Genomic DNA, 11,672 nt, shown 5'->3' with positions numbered 1-11,672 from the left:
TGCAGGTCATCGAGGCTTTGACAACAAGAAAAGGAAGAGGCAGCATCGCAGGTCGTCGAGGCTTTGACAGCCAGAAAACGAAGAGGCAGTAGTGCAGGTTGTCGAGGCTTTGACAGCCAGAAGAGGCAGAGGCAGCAGCACAGATTGTCGAGGCTTTGACAGCCAGAAGAGGCAGAGGCAGCAGCGCAGATCGTCGAGGCTTTGACAGCCAGAAGCGGCAGAGGTAGCAGCGCGGATTGTTGAGGCTTTGACAGCCAGAAGGGGCAGCGGCAGCAGGTCGTCGAGGCTTTGACAGCCAGAAGCGTCATCATCGCAGGTTGTCAAGGCTTCGACAGCCAGAAGAGGCGTCGGCAGCAGTGCAGGTCGTCGAGGCTTTGACAGCCAGAAGAGGCAGAGGCAGCAGCGATGATCGTTGAGGCTTTGACAGCCAGAAGGGGCAGCGGCAGCAGCGCAGGTCGTCAAGGCTTTGACAGCCAGAAGAGGCAGAGGCAGCAGCAAAGGTCATTGAGGCTTTGACAGCCAGACGGGGCTGCTGCAGCAGAGCAGGTCGTTGAGGCTTTGACAGCCAGACGGGGCTGCTGCAGCAGAGCAGGTCGTTGAGGCTTTGACAGCCAGACGGGGCAGCGGCAGCAGCAAAGGTCATCGAGTCGCTGACTTCCAGAAGCAGCAGAGGCAGCAGCACAGGTTGTCGAGACTTTGATAACAAGAAGGGGCTGCGGCAGCAGCGCAGATTGTCGAGGCTTTGACAGCAAGAAGCGGCGGAGGCAGCATCGCAGGTCGTTGAGGCTTTGACAGCCAGAAGAGGCGGAGGCAGCATCGCAGGTCGTTGAGGCTTTGACAGCCAGAAGGGGCAGCAGCAGCAGCGCAGGTTGTCGAGACTTTGACAGCCAGAAAAGGAAGAGGCAGCAGCACAGGTCGTTGAGGCTTTGACAGCCAGAAGAGGCGGAGGCCGCAGCGCAGGTTGTCGAGACTTTGACAGCCAGAAGCGGCAGAGGCAGCAGCGCAGATTGTCGAGGCTTTGACAGCCAGAAGCGTCAGCAGCGCAGGTTGTCAAGGCTTTGACAGCCAGAAGAGGCAGAGGCAGCAGTGCAGGTCATCGAGGCTTTGACAGCCAGAATAGGCAGAGGCAGCAGCGTAGATCGTTGAGGCTTTGACAGCCAGAAGGGGCAGTGGCAGCAGCGCAGGTCGTCGAGGCTTTGACAGCCAGAAGGGGCAGCGGCAGCAGCGCAGGTCGTTGAGGCTTTGACAGCCAGAAGGGGCAGCGGCAGCAGCGCAGGTTGTCGAGACTTTGACATCCAGAAAAGGAAGAGGCAGCAGTGCAGGACGTTGAGGCTTTGACAGCCAGAAGAGGCTGTGGCAGCAGCGCAGGTCGTTGAGGCTTTGACAGCCAGAAGGGGCAGCGGCAGCGGCAGCAGCACAGGTTGTCGAGACTTTGACAGCCAGAACAGGAAGAGGCAGCAGCGCAGATCGTTGAGGCTTTGACAGCCAGAAGGGGCAGCGGCAGCAGCACAGGTCGTCGAGGCTTTGACAGACAGAAGAGGCAGAGACAGCAGTGCATATCGTTGAGGCTTTGACAGCAAGAAGGGGCGGAGGCAGCATCGCAGGTCGTTGAGGCTTTGACAGCCAGAAGAGGCGGAGGCAGCATCGCAGGTCGTTGAGGCTTTGACAGCCAGAAGGGGCAGCAGCAGCAGCGCAGGTTGTCGAGACTTTGACAGCCAGAAAAGGAAGAGGCAGCAGCACAGGTCGTTGAGGCTTTGACAGCCAGAAGAGGCGGAGGCCGCAGCGCAGGTTGTCGAGACTTTGACAGCCAGAAGCGGCAGAGGCAGCAGCGCAGATTGTCGAGGCTTCGACAGCCAGAAGCGTCAGCAGCGCAGGTTGTCAAGGCTTTGACAGCCAGAAGAGGCAGAGGCAGCAGTGCAGGTCATCGAGGCTTTGACAGCCAGAAGAGGCAGAGGCAGCAGCGTAGATCGTTGAGGCTTTGACAGCCAGAAGGGGCAGCGGCAGCAGCGCAGGTCGTCGAGGCTTTGACAGCCAGAAGGGGCAGCGGCAGCAGCGCAGGTTGTTGAGGCTTTGACAGCCAGAAGGGGCAGCGGCAGCAGCGCAGGTTGTCGAGACTTTGACATCCAGAAAAGGAAGAGGCAGCAGTGCAGGACGTTGAGGCTTTGACAGCCAGAAGAGGCTGTGGCAGCAGCGCAGGTCGTTGAGGCTTTGACAGCCAGAAGGGGCAGCGGCAGCGGCAGCAGCACAGGTTGTCGAGACTTTGACAGCCAGAACAGGAAGAGGCAGCAGCGCAGATCGTTGAGGCTTTGACAGCCAGAAGGGGCAGCGGCAGCAGCACAGGTCGTCGAGGCTTTGACAGACAGAAGAGGCAGAGACAGCAGTGCATATCGTTGAGGCTTTGACAGCCAGAAGAGGCTGTGGTAGCAGCGCAGATCGTTGAGACTTTGACAGCCAGAAGAGGCAGAGGCAGCAGTGCAGGTCATCGAGGCTTTGACAACAAGAAAAGGAAGAGGCAGCAGCACAGGTCGTCGCGGTTTTGACAGCCAGAAGAGGCAGAGACAGCAGCAAATGTCATCGAGTCGCTGACTTCCAGAAGCAGCAGAGGCAGCAGCACAGGTTTTCGAGACTTTGACAGCCAGAAGAGGCAGAGGCAGCAGTGCAGGTCATCGAGGCTTTGACAACAAGAAAAGGAAGAGGCAGCAGCGCAGGTCGTCGAGGCTTTGACAGCCAGAAAAGTAAGAGGCAGCAGTACAGGTCGTCGAGGCTTTGACAGCCAGAAGAGGCAGAGGCAGCAGCGCAGATCGTCGAGGCTTTGACAGCCAGAAGCGGCAGATGCAGCAGCGCAGATTGTCAAGGCTTTGACAGCCAGAAGGGGCAGCGGCAGCAGGTCGTCGAGGCTTTGACAGCCAGAAGCGTCAGCATCGCAGGTTGTCAAGGCTTTGACAGCCAGAAGAGGCGGAGGCAGCAGTGCAGGTCATCGAGGCTTTGACAGCCAGAAGAGGCAGAGGCAACAGCGTAGATCGTTGCGGCTTTGACAGCCACAAGGGGCAGCGGCAGCAGCACAGGTCGTCAAGGATTTGATAGCCAGGAGAGGCAGAAGCAGCAGCGCATATCGTTGAGGCTTTGACAGCCAGGAGGGTCTGTGGCAGCAGCGCAGATCGTTGAGGCTTTGACAGCCAGAAAAGGAAGAGGCAGCAGTGCAGGTCGTCGAGGCTTTGACAGCCAGAAGAGGCAGAGGCAGCAGCGATGATCCTTGAGGCTTTGACAACAAGAAGGGGCTGCGGCAGCAGAGCAGGTCATTGAGGCTTTGACAGCGAGACGGGGCAGCGGCAGCAGCAAAGGTCATCGAGTCTCTGACTTCCAGAAGAAGCAGAGGCAGCAGCACAGGCTGTCGAGGCTTTGACAGCCAGAAGGGGCTGCGGCAGCAGTGCAGGTCGTCGAGGCTTTGACAGCCAGAAGAGGCGAAGGCAGCAGCACAGGTTGTCGAGTCTTTGACAGCCAGAAGGGGCAGCAGCAGCAGCGCAGGTGATCGAGGCTTTGACAGCCAGAAGAGGCGGAGGCAGCAGCGCAGATCGTTGAGGCTTTGACAGCCAGAAGGGGCAGCGGCAGCAGAGCAGGTTGTCGAGACTTTGACAGCCAGAAAAGGAAGAGGCAGCAGCACAGGTCGTCGAGGCTTTGACAGCCAGAAGGGGCTGTGGCAGCAGCGCAGGTCGTCAAGGCTTTGACAGCCAGAAAAGAAAGAGGCAGCAGTGCAGGTCGTCGAGGCTTTGACAGCCAGAAGAGGCAGAGGCAGCAGCACAGATTGTCAAGGCTTTGACAGCCAGAAGAGGCAGAGGCAGCAGCGCAGATCGTCGAGGCTTTGACAGCCAGAAGCGGCAGAGGCAGCAGCACAGATTGTCGAGGCTTTGACAGCCAGAAGGGGCAGCGGCAGCAGGTCGTCGAGGCTTTGACAGCCAGAAGCGTCAGCAGCACAGGTTGTCAAGGCTTTGACAGCCAGAAGAGGCGGAGGCAGGAAGAGGCAGCAGCGCAGGTCGTCGAGGCTTTGACAGCCAGACAGGGCAGTGGCAGCAGCACAAGTGGTCTCACTGGCAGAGCCTAAGTGACACCAGATAAAGTTGAGCAATGGACTCAATCCTGATATTCACCTGAGATGGTGGTGCTTTGTTTTGACCCCCAGGCTTGTTGTGACCCATGGAAGGTATAGAGCTGCCGCCCCCCCCCCCTTATCAGACAACAAATATCATGTATTTCATAAGCATATATTTTCATGGTTTTACAGTTTTAGTGTGAGCTCAGTTTCTAAAAAGCACCTCTTGAACGGGTTATTTTGGGATTGATTCAGGTTGGCCCCCAAAGCAGCTCACTTCAGTTCAATGGTCTCCAGCAAGAAGCACCCAGCCACGCATGACCCCTCCTGCCCCTTCTCATCCCAACATGGCTGCAGCAGAAGCTAGGCTGGTGCTTCCATTTGGAACTATGGAGTTCTCTGCTGGTTTCTGGTGGGTCTGGACCCCGCCTTCCAACCTCTAGGGCTGGGCATGGCCCTCCCAATCTAATTCACCTCTGCTCTCACAGTCAGGTACATTTTGGTGGGAAAGGGAAGGAAAGAGTATGAGCTGGTTGGAATCATGCTGAACCAAACACATCCTAAGCTGGGTCTGAACTGCAGGAGGGTTTGGACTTGGCTCATAAAGAGCATGAGATGACGCTTGAAACTGGAGAAATCTCTTCAGTTCAAAGACTTAGTGGCCTCAATAAATATATGAAAAAAGCTTATTTGGACGAGCAAAGAATTGTTGTTGTTGTTGTTGTTGTTGTTGTTGTTGTTGTTGTTGTTGTTGTTGTTGTTGTTATGTCTCCCCACCCCAATACATAGCGGAACAAAGAGAAAAAAAGATATATAATAAACCAGCAGACATACAAAAATCAATCTTTAAAGCAGGCAAAAATAAACACATATGAACTTATACCAGCTTTAAGGTGTTTCCAATAGTACATAATAATGTAATTTTAAGAAAAATCTTAGCCTTCCAAAGGTGAAGACTTGCTCATCCATTAACGGAATACCTGTATGATTGCTGCCTGCAGTAACTTGCGCACTAGGTCACGGAAGTGTCCGTATCGGAGTCAGACATCCCCTAAGTTGGAGCAAAGCCACTGTAAGTGCATCTTTTATTATGTATACATTCATCTTCTATCAAAAAAACACTGTCCATATATATTAGGCATGATAGCAGTGAATGCAGCTGAAATTGTACAATTAAATAAAAAATGTGTAAATACTAAAGAACATTTGACAGTTAAATTGTGAGGAATAAAGAAACCATTAGAAACATTAGAACAGGCATTCCCTGTTTCCAGTTCCTACCTCCAAGTAAAACGCCATGCCAATGGCTCTCTTCTTGTTGTTTGGACAGCACATATATTCCCGTGCCAATCGGGCAATCCTCTGGTACTGTTCTGTTGAGGAGGTGAACAAGGTCCTGAAACATAAGAGTAAGAGACAAAGAATTCACAAGTCTGAAGCTGGCAGGAAGAACCACCCAGCGTTCCTGCACAACAACAACCACCACCAGGTTACTTGAACGCTGAGCAGAGCCTCCCGCCTGCATTCGCTCCCTAAGACGCTGTCAGGGAAAGTGCGTCTTATAGAGTGAACAATATGGTACATTTTCTGAAATAAATAAGAAGTTTATCCCCATTTCCCCAGAAAGCAGGCCTTGCTCTTCATGCCTCACCTGCCAGTCCTTTTCACCTTCTTACCTTGCCAGAAGACGAATGCCTTTGAAAAAGCTTTCTGGACTTGACAGCATATCCCAGCAGCTTTGCAACCCCAAAACCTCAAATTCGTCAAGGTATTCAGCACGCCCAATCAGTTGTTTCAGGGCCTGCACAGCAGTCCTGAGTCAAGTGAAGGAATTAAGAATATTATATTTTAAAAATTTGTATACTGCCCTTCACCCGTAGATCTCCGGGCAGTTCACAACATAAAAATGCAAGTTAAAAAGCACAAAATACAGAATAAAAACAAGAACCAAAGCAAACCAATAACTCCTCTCCCTCCAACAAACGCAGTTGAAAGGGCATAGGAGATTAATCAGCCAATGGCGTGATTGAAGAGGACCATTTTTGCCTGGCATCTAAAGGCACCAGGCAAGCCTCCCTGGGGAGAGCAACCCACTAATGGGGAGCCACCACAGAAAAGGCCCCTTCTTGTGTGGAGGAGGCACGTGAAGAGGGGCTTCTGATGATGAGCGCAAGGTCTGGGTAGGTTCATCTGGGGAGTTTTAGGTCCTTGACATCTTGCAGTCCAACCCCAACCATCACCCCCTGCAGCCTCCCCCATGTTTCCAGCACAAGCGGCAACCTTTCGGCTGTGATGGAGACTTAAGGTTTCATGACACGTGAGTCCCACCACACCCAAATCAGCCCATCATGCGGGAGAGTCTCCAACATCCTCTCCCATCCTAGTGTCCTTCAGATGTTTTGGGCTACAATAACTCCCATCTTCAGCCCAGTTGTGCTGGCTGGGGCTGGTGGGAGTTGTGGTCCAAAGTGACTGAAGAGCACAGGGGTTGGGGAAGCCTGGGTCTCCTAGCTATCTAACCTAAGCAGAACCTCCATGTCCAAATGAAGCCTATCTCCTGGGGGAGGGCTGAGCCATCACCGCTATGGGTCAGAGAGAGAAGGGAGGGCCCCCCCAAATGCATTAGCAGGTCCCTTACATCAGTGGATCGAGATGCGAAGAGGGCTCCGGGATTAGACTTGCCGCCCTCGAACCTCTTCTTCTCGCCTCATGGACAAAACAGATCTGAGTGCTAAGTGCAAACAGCAAGTGGTGGAACTTGCTCTTCAGGATACCTGCAGCCTCAGGGAACGACAGGATATGACACAGAGCGTTGGTAGCCTGGAGGGACAAGGACAGGAGAACGGCATTCAGCAGAGGTCATCGTCAGATCAAGATCTCAGACTCAGACGCGACTCAGAGCCCCGGTCCATCTCCCTCAGTGTTGTCTACACTGACTAGCAGTGGCTGTCCAGGGTTTCAGGCAAGGAACTCCCGACATGGAGATGCTGGGGCCCTTCTGCATACAAAGCAGGTGCTCACAGGATGGACCACTTATTAAGATGCACCCCCCTCCCAGCAAGAAGCCCCCAGCCCCATCCAGCTCCCATTCAAAACAATCCAGGAGAGAGAAAATGAGTGGTTTCGTACCGCCATTGGCATTTGAGAAGTGCTGCGTCGCCTGGAAGTGACTTCCGCTTTGGGGTCTTCATTCTGCAGCCTTTTCAGGAGGGGTCTCAGCAGCTTGACGCTGGAATACTGATCAGCGACCAAGGCCTTCCAGATCACCGTGGCACTTCTGCAATTTTTCAAAACAGAATTTTTCCTTTTTCCTTTTCTTAAAAAAAGTCAGGCCTTTGATATTTTCTTTATATTGCACATACATTAGCAAAGAAAGAAACCACAACTCGGAGCACAATTTTTTGCAAGTACGAAATTCAATATAAATAAATATAAATTAAGAAACCCCTTAAATCTACCCCTCCCCATTTTCACATCACAAAAACTTACTCATCACACTCCATTGAACAGTCCAACAGGCTGTCTACGACCGGCTGCATGCGCTTGGTGGCTAGGCTGACAATAGCCGAAAGTGTCACTTCCTTAGTGCGGGTGTCGGGGATCTGGTGGAGACGGTTGTAAATCTCCTTCACAACCATAGGCAGCTGGAAGAAGATAAAAGAAGACCAGGATGAGAAAGTGTGGTGAACCTGTTTCTATTTTGCTTAATGTATGTAGGGTTTGGTGTCAGCGTTACTCGTGCCGGTTCTCTGCCGTTCACTTGTGTTCCTTTGGTGGTAAGAGAGGTTGGGGTTGGCCTAGGGTGTGGTTTTTTGTTTGTGATTGGCTGTGGTGATCTTTGTTTTGAATCAATTCCAGTACCCTTTTGGTACTAGATTCTGGCTCCTGCAAAGTCAATACTAAATCGTCAGCAAATGCTTTCAGTTTGTACTGTTTAGCACCCACTTGTATGCCTTAACCAATTGGTCCTTTCTGATCATATTTAACAAAACCTCCAGGACCGATATAAAAAGCAATGGAGAGATTGGGCAACCTTGTCGTGTTCCTTTCTCAATCTTAAACTCTTCTGTCACTGCATTGTTCACAATTAATTTTGCCTTTTGTTCTGAATAAATTGCACCTATACCATTTTCAAAACCTTGACCTACCCCCATCCCCTGTAGATTCTTCTTCATAAAACTCCAAGAAATGTTGTCAAAGGCCTTCTCTGCGTCCACAAAAATCAAAACTGCCTTAGTATTGATATTCACTTGTAATTTTTCTAGAATATAAATTATATTCCTCGTATTATCAGACAAATGTCTGCCCGGGAGAAAGCCCGCTTGGTCTTTATGAATTTCTTCTACTAACACCCTTTTAAATCTTTTAGCCAAAATATCTGCAAAAATTTTGTAATCTTCCATTCTATTTCCTGGTTCATCAATTTCATATATTGTACTTGATATAACTTTATCTCTTTCAGGATCTCCTGTGATTTTGGTTTTGCTCTCAGCTTCTTTTCTCCTTCCTTTATTTTTTCCAAGATTTTATCCTTTTTTTCATTTTGGGTTCTCTTCTTAATTGCATTCTGTTGTATCAGGAATCCTCTCATAACTGCCTTACTTGCATTCCAGATTACTCTTTTTTCCACTGTTGTGTTCATATTTATCTCAAAGTTGTCTCTCAGAGTTTTTTGGGCCGCCTTCATCACTTCTTCATTCCTAAACAAAGTATCATTCATCCTCCATCTGAAGGAACCAATTGGCGTCAATTTCATTTCCATCTTCACTGCATTATGAGCAGAACAAGTCTTGGGGCAAATCTCCACTTTGCTGGTCTTTGGAGCCAGTCCTCTAGTTACCCAGATTTGGTCAATTCTTGTCCATGTCATTTTAGGCTCGGAGAAGAAAGTTCCCTCTCTTCCCAGAGGATTCTTTATTATTCTCCAAATATCAACTAAGTCCATATTTTCAGTCATGTCAAAAAAAGGTTTTTGGTAGTCTACCATCTTTGGTGACTACCTGTCTCTGAGCCTTATCCATATTTGTAGACCACTCCATTCATGTCTCCCATCAAGATCATATTGTAATCCATATAGTGCATCAGAGTCTCATGTAGTTTCTTAAAAAATTCCGATTTTCCTTCATTTGGTGCATAGATGCCTACTATCAAGAATTGCTCTCCTTGTGATTGAATTTCAATTGCAACAAATCTTCCTTGGTCATCTTTGAATATAAATTTTGGTGATAGGCTTTCTTTTGCATAAAGAACTACTCCTCTTTTTTTAACTTTATCTGATGAGATAAATTCATGACCCTAATCTTTTGTTGCTCAATAACTTCCTGTGTAGCCTTATCACATGTGTTTCTTGTAGACAAATCAAATCCAATTGTTCTTTTTTTAATAAATGAAAGACTCTCCGCCTCTTTTCCAGGGAGTCCAGTCCATTCACATTCCAGCTCAACACTTGCAACGCCATAGTGTAATTACTCTGCTTTTTCTCCAACTGCTTGCTCTTCTTCTGTTGGTAATTGTCAGAGCTGCCCCTAGGTCCCAGCTCACAGAGGACCAACGCCAGGCTGTCGTTATGTACAAAAGTCTTTATTGATGTTCAGTTTCCATTTCCAAGCTGCAGCGCGCAGCTCTACGTCTTAACCCTAGACCAGCGAAGTACCGTCTGAGTCTCCTCCCCTATGACACCAGTTTAAGATCCTCGCCCTGCTCCACCTTTTGCGCTGCTCTCTCCTCCTCTGGGTCCTCCTGCCCGCTGGGGCATTGCCCTTTCTGGACTCTTCCGACGCTGAGTCGCTTAGCTCCTCCCCCTCCCTCCGGCGGGCTTTAGGACCCGGTTCCCAATCCTCATTCTCTGCTGTCCCGCGCTCCTGTACATTTGAACTTGCCTCTTGCGCCAACCCAGTGACCTTCCTCCTGACCGTTACACTACTTCTGTCACTGCTTCCCTCTTCCGGGATACTGGCCAGATCTGACCTCCCCTCCGTTGTCTGACTCTCCGATGGAGGCGTGGTCAGCCCTGCCTTATCTTCTCTCCCTGGTGGGGAATGCACTGGCCCCGATCCTTGGGACTCTTCCCCCCCACTCTGCTCTCGTGGGGAAGCTGGTCCTGATTTCCAACTACTGCTCTGGGAGTCCCCGCTGCCCCCTTGCTCCTGGGGGGTTCCCCTTGGGAACCCCCTACCCCTGGCCACTGGCGCCCCCTTCTGTGAATCTTCCGATTCACTGGAGAGGCTCATGGAATCCCTCGGTCCACTGTCCTCTTCTCCTACGCTCCCCTCGGATTCTTCCCCTTCGCTCTCCATCTCCTCTCTTCCCTGTGCCTCTGCTCCTGAGCCCCTGACAGGTGCTCTTGGCTCTTTTCCAACTTCCTTCTGCAGGTCTTCTTCGTATTTGTACAAAAGCTTTACCTTATCTTCTACTGATCTTATTTTAATTTTCCTTCCTTTGAAACTGAAGGATAAACCTTGGGGAAACTCCCACCTAAATTTAATTTCGTTCTTTCTCAGAAGGGCAACCAAATCTCCATAATTAGGCCTAAGATCCAAAAGATATTTTGGGACATCTTTAAAGATTTCCACTCTTGACTGTTGTACTTCTAAATTCTTCTGATAGTGCCAACCCAAAATTTTGTCTCTCTCTTCTTTAGTTTGAAGGGTAATCAAGCAATCTCTTATTCTATTCTTCTCTTTTTCCCTCCTCTTCCAAGTCTAAAGGCCCTCACAATTCTAAAGTCCTCTTGATCCAAATACACATCCCAAAAGTCAGCAAATTCCTGCATAAGAAAGTCTATCAGACTTTCCTTCTCCAATTCAGGTAAAGCTCTGATCCTCAAGTTTGTCTGTTTTTCTTTAAGTTCAATCACAGAAAGCGTCAACTTATGGTCATCAAGTTGCCTCTGCAAGTATGGAACTCTTTCGCTGTCTAGTTGTGTTACTTTACATTCCACAGCAACAGCTTTTTCCCTGCCTTCCTCCGCTGTCTGCCGTATCAAAGTAGACTCCTGTACCAGTTTCTGGATAGTCTCTGTATTAGTATTCACTTTTTGTCCCAAGTTATTTATACTTTCTGTGTTTAAATTTATACTTTCTCTGTTTAAATCAATTTTAGTAGTTGCCGCATCAACTTTCTTATTAAGCTGATCCAAAGAGTCACTTATCTTACTTAGTGCCACCGCTAAAGCGTCTTCTGTTGACATTCCTTTCGATTTGGAATGTACTGACACAGCAGCCGCAGAGGAAGGGGGACCTGATGTTAAAGCTCTCCTTGGTTGCTGCCAAGTCTTCCCAGACCTTAATGTTTTTTCAGAAGTTGGTTGATCTATTTTTTCCTTTCCATCTGCCATAACACTTAAAGATTCAAGGTCAGTCCCACAGTCCCACAGTTTTTATCTTACAGTGGAAATTCCCTAGCCCAGCTCTTGTAACAATAGCAGCTTCCTCTAGGGGGAAACAGTTTCCATTTGTATTAATCCGTAATGTCCAAATGTCCAAATACAGTTCAAACAATAAACTTAGTTTCAATTTTTGACTTTTAGTCCTTTTTAACACAGACGGAAACAGTCGCAACGATGTATTTCAATGTATCTCTCTTG

At 49.5% G+C, this 11,672-nt stretch overlaps 1 long non-coding RNA gene across 1 annotated transcript; it reads right to left on the bottom strand.

The window, feature by feature from the left end:
* Nucleotides 1-4,617: 4,617 nt before the first annotated feature.
* Nucleotides 4,618-5,862, bottom strand: LOC307203297. Its single transcript, XR_013833152.1, has 4 exons — nt 5,764-5,862; nt 5,369-5,483; nt 5,068-5,138; nt 4,618-4,750 (listed from the first exon to the last, which is right to left on the bottom strand). It is a non-coding gene; the product is annotated as an uncharacterized lncRNA (long non-coding RNA).
* Between the last annotated feature and the right edge of the window lie 5,810 nt (nt 5,863-11,672).

The sequence above is a fragment of the Podarcis cretensis genome, assembly GCF_951804945.1.
Source record: "Podarcis cretensis genome assembly, chromosome: 1".
Classification (NCBI taxonomy): domain Eukaryota; kingdom Metazoa; phylum Chordata; class Lepidosauria; order Squamata; family Lacertidae; genus Podarcis; species Podarcis cretensis.
This window is presented reverse-complemented; position numbering and strand designations above follow the sequence as displayed.